The sequence below is a fragment of the Entamoeba invadens genome, assembly GCF_000330505.1.
Source record: "Entamoeba invadens IP1 unplaced genomic scaffold scaff_1105074724527, whole genome shotgun sequence".
In the NCBI taxonomy this organism is placed as follows: domain Eukaryota; phylum Evosea; order Mastigamoebida; family Endamoebidae; genus Entamoeba; species Entamoeba invadens.
Window position 1 is genome coordinate 93,487 of NW_004443593.1, and position 6,079 is coordinate 99,565.

The window sequence follows — 6,079 nt, forward strand, 5'->3', positions numbered from 1 at the left end:
CATATCAGAATATGTATTACATACTAATGCAACATTGTCGCTGTAACTTTTAGATTTATTATAATATGTTAATATTTCAGAATTTACATAATCAGTAGAAGAAATATCTTTTGTATTTATACTTACTGTTCCATTTATGCTTGTAATTTTATCAGTTTTAATTTCATTAGATGTTATTGTTGAAGGATTAAAATATGATGTGCAAAAAACACTATTTTTACTTTTATCTTGATAAGCTGTTGAAAATACTTCCATTTATTACAAAAAAATAAAGATTAAATATATTATTATTTATTTGAACATAGTATCTAAATCAAAATTAGTAAGTAGTTCAACCTTATTTGGTGATAATGACCACATAGCATCATTTAATAAAATAATATTAATAGCATTAGTATTAACTGAACCAGTTGATCCACTTGGTTAAATATATGGATTATAATCTCCAAACATAGGTGTTGTTTGAAGTGTTAATTGAATATTTGATGTAGAATATAAACCATCAAAGAAGCATCCAGAACCATATCTTTCTAAAGGAATTGACATCATAAAATCAGTAGCATCACTTAAATATTTGATATGTTTAGATGAATCATTAGTATTTTCAGAATATTCATTAAACGTTAAACTATTAATTATAGAATGAGGAGCTGCAAATAATGTATCAAAATTGGTATTTGCTAATTGGAATTCACTAAATTCACTTGATAATGTATCCATTAGTTGATCTGGTATAGTTCTGTTTGCTGTTATAACTTTGATATCACTAATATGTGGATTTTTAGATACAGTACATTGATTAATAGATCTTGGGAATAAGAAGAATAACATAGATGTATTTAGGTAGCTCATCATGTTTGAACAATTAATTCTAGAAACAGATTGATTTGGTGGAAAATCATATTCAGTAGTAATTTGAGCTGGAACATATAATGGTGTTTTACTATATTTATCATATATTTCTCTCAATACTGAATCTTTAACATTAAATCCATTAATAACAGATTGAAATAATGTGCAAGTTGATTCCATAACTTGAATTGTACCAGTAAACTGAGAATAACTATTTCCACTTGAGAAATAACAATAACCAAGAATAAGTGATTTATCACCAATTTGTGTAAATTCTTTAGACACACCTTTCATATAATTAGAACATGTAATTGCATCTGATGCTAAATGATTTTCATTAAATTCATCACATAATATTGCTGGATTAACCTGACAATAAACAAAATTTTGAGTAATTCTTTGTTTAATATATAATTCAAATTCATTAAATATTGCATTTGGATATGAAGTAAATGATTGTAAAGGCAAGAAATTATCTAAAGGAATTATCAATTTCATTTCAGCATCAAATGTTGAATTCCTAAGTAAATCATCAACTTTGACATATACTCCACATACATTATTTTTATGTTCAAAAACATTTTTCCAAGCTGTATAAACACCAGCTTTAGATTCTTTTTCTTGTTGAGTTCTACACATTCCAGAAATAGTTGTTTCGTATATCATCTTAGTGTTTTCATAATATGTAGTTCCATTTTTCCAATTAATTTTCATACTGTCTAGCCATTGAGTAGAATCTTTTAAACCAATAAATAACATACAAGCATTAGATTCTTTTTCTACAGATGTGGTTACAGTTCTTGCTTCATCTAGAACTAATTTAAGTCTTAATTTAATAGTTGGGCTTAAATAACTCTTATCAATATTAGTAATATGAAATGATGGATCTGTAATCGCTATTTTAAAATGAGCATTACTATTAAATGGAACTTGTTGTTGATATGCATTTACAGTTATCATTCTTGCATCATGTACACCATCATTTGCAGTAATTATTTTTTGTTGTTCATCAAAATATTTTAGGATATCTCCTCTATTGGCATCTTCTAAAACGGAAGGAATTCTTGTGTTAGACATTTGTTAAGAGTAAAAATATGAATTTTAATTATTATAAATGCGACATCCTGGATTTTATAAAACACTAAAAAATTTTGCAGATAAGATGTTAAATAAAGGTGGACATGTATTAAAGACATATGGAAAAATTATGTCAAAAGTTGTTAATGTTGCTAAGCCAATAATAAATTCTGTACCGGTTATTGGTCCTATAGTTGGTAATATTGCTGATAAAAAATTTCAAACATATTCTAAACTTGGTGAAAGAATGATTGATGTCAGTAAAGGATCAGATCCTTTTAAAACATTAAAGCAATTTGGTCATAATGATCTCAAAAATATATGGGTGACATAAAATTAAGACATTAAAGACGTAAGACGTAGTCGGGACTCTGTCCCAGTCATACCAAAGGTAAAAAATGTCGATAAATAAATATTGATTTTATGTTTTTTATATTTTAACAAATGGTAAAAAGTCCTCTATTTTGGCATAAACTTAAAAAATTGAAAGATTTTGTTCCTAAAGCAGCATTATGGATTAATGATAATATCGTTAAACCTCTTAAACCTATAATGAAACCTATGATTGAAAATATCTCACCTGAATATGGAAAATATATTAACAAAGCAATTGATTATGGTTTAGAAATAGTTGATAAAACAGTTCCGTTATATAACAAATTTATAAAAAAACCTGATTATAGACAACATGTCGGCGAACAGATTAAATATATTATTCGAGATTATATGGATAATAATTCAAGTATATTTGGTCTACCTGTTAATAAATAATTATTAAAATTGTGATTACACACTTTATATTTTTACCAAAAATAAAAAATAAATAAAGAATATATTGATATATTTTTAGTACGGAACGAAGTTCCTCAGACACATAGTGTTGTATTAAAGTATTTAACCTTGATAAGACATTTGTGATTTAGTAAATTTGGTGGGAATATTTTAGTTCTGTAATTTGATGGAGCTTGTATATAAGATATAACAAATTCTCTTATTTCAGTTAAATTATTTACTACTTGATTAATTATTTCTTGTAAATTATTTAAAGTAGTTATAAATCCATTTTAAGCATTAATATTATCAGGATCTTCAACATCTGGTACAAATAATTTATATAAAACATTTATTGGTATTTGTTTCATAATCTCAATTATACCGCTTGTTATATGATCGATATTGGTTTCAAATTTAGCATATTTATCAACACCTTTTCTGTATAATGTGTTATTTATAAATTCATTTACATCTACACCCAATAATGAAGCCATTAATGTAGAATACATAAAAGATATACTTTGTTTAGTGTTTATCATATTTTTATTAGTAATTTTTGCAACATTTGGAGTTTTATTTAACACATCTTTAATTGTGTTTTCGAACCATTTATAAACACTTGGTTTAATTTTTGGTATTTTATCTTCACCACCATAAAATTGAATTTTTGCTTGTTTAACAACGTTAGATTTGTATTTATTAAACGATGTACCATTTTTTCCAATACGGTCTTCTAATGGAACCGAATTATAATACGCATAATAACTATTTTGTTTATTTGGAATAAGTGAATAACCATTCAAATATCTAAGACGACCTTCTTCATCATATACACCAACATCTGGTATTTCATCATTATTTATATCACTATTAAAAGCATACATTCTATTCTGCTTAGCAAATAATTCTGCTTGTTTTGGATCTAACATTTTAGGATTATATCTGATATCATATATAGGATTAGCTTGATTTGCTGGTAAATTTAAAATATATTTATTGTCAGGATTATTCATCATTGCTGACAAATCTGTTAGTACACCTGGTTCATCGCCATAAACTGGTTTATGTGTTCCTTTAATATAAGGAGTTCGTTTATATTGAATTGTACCTTGTGGTTTTTCAATTTTAAATCTCTTTGATGGTTTACCTACCATATATTTATTTTTTCCAACTTGTTGAATTGGATTTTGAATAAATTGTTGAGCTTGTTCTACTTCCATTTATTAAGTCTAAAAATTGTAATTTCATAATATAGAAATGAATAAAAGTATTTACAGATCTGAAAATCCTCAGACTTTAATAAGTCACACACATCAGAACGATCAAAAGAAAACAAAGATAATATAGATTCTAATATTGATACTTATGTAGACAATATAGTTGAAACTAAATTGAATAATAGTAAGAAAAAATTTATATCTAAGATAAGTAATGATATTAATTTCAGATATAACAGCTTTAATTTATGTATAGGACCACAAGGTAGTTCTAAATCAACATCTATTATGAAAGAATTAATGAAATTGAGTTTAATACCAAATGATTATCATCTCATCATATATGTTAATAATAATAGTTCAGATGATACTTTCACATCATTGGTAAATTATACTAATATTCCTGTTGTCAAAATCGATTATGAACAAGTTGAAAAACAATGTGAACAACTATTTAAATTGAAAGATGATTACAATAAAATGGTAGATGAAGAAATACCTAAAGATGCTTCAATATTACAATATTTATATGTTGACAATTTTGATAAACAACGATTGCACACATTTATTTTATTTGATGATGCATCTTTCATATTTGAAAAGAATTCAAAATCTAAATTCAAGAATTGGTTTTGTAAATGTAGACACTTAAATATAACAGTATTTGCTTGTATTCAAATATTTAATGCAATTGATCCGAAATTAAAATCACAGCTCAGTACAGTATTCTTGTTTAAAGGATTTAGTAGAGAACGTTTACAACTAATATATAGACAATGTTGTATAGACATGTCATTCTCAGATATTTTTAATTTTTACATGAGATTACAAAAATATAAGAAAATTATTATTGACAATATAGATTGTTCATTGGTTATTAAGTAATTTCAATAAAGTATTTAATTAATTATCTAAACTCTTAATATGACTCATTATCAGATCCAATCTATCTTCTATGTTGAAATCATTATCAGAATTATATTTATCATTATTTTCATTTTTATTTTTGTATAATGTTATTTGACCTTTAACACGATTTATATGATAACCAGGTATTTTGAATTTAATGTTCAATCCTCTAGTCGGAATTTTTTTGATATCTTCTTCGTATTTGTTATAATATTTTTCAAAATCTTCTTTACTATCAAAGGTTATCACAGTTTCATATAAATTCTTAAATTCTGATATAGTTTCTTGTTTAGTCATTTGATAAAAATATAAATCAAAATATTAAAATTGAAAATAAGTATAAAATAAATTTGTTATAATTTGATGATCATGGTTATTAATCATAATTATTCTTCATAATAGTCTGGATCATTGTAATCTACTTCTTTGTATTCATAATCTTCACTACTGTCCTCATTACTGTTCTTATCATCTTTCTCATAACTGTTTTCTTCTTCTTTCTTTGCTTTTTCTTCTTCTTTTCTTTCTTTGATTAATTGAAGATTGTGAGCAGTAATTTTCTCCATACTAGTATGTTCATTAATTTTGAAAGTTGTGTTTACTTCTTTTTTAACATCTGGTTTCACAGAATTGGTAACATACTTCTTTAACATGGTGTTAGGATTAAGATTCTTATATAATTTGATATTAGCACTAGATTCTTTTGCAGAATTAAACTGCTCGGTTGCTTTAGATGTTAGGTTCATATGTTCATAACAATATTTATAACAATATTCTCTGTCTTCTTTTACGAATCTATTGAAAATAGTGAATAACTTGAATAATGTAATTCCTTTATTATTATGAGCATGAATTTCTGATTTAATATGAGTCAATATGTCTTTATCCTCTAATTTATTTGTTCAGTATTCGATATCAGGTAATATTTCATTTCCTTCGTCGTCATATATTCTAGTCTTGGTCTTATTACATAGTTCGGCATTAATATTTGGAATTGTTAATGATTCACCTAATTTCAATATATTATAAACATCATATAAGTTACCAAGGTTAGGTAAATCGTCTACTTCAAAGTCTCTAACACTTTTATTTTTTTGTCTTCGATTAATTGGTTGATATATACCAATCTCACCACTATGGTTATAAGCTTGACTTCCATATTTCATGACTTTGGGTCCATCATCTATTTCTGGTCTTGGGATAAAGATATCTACTTCATATAATATGTTAGATATGATTTTAACAACTTT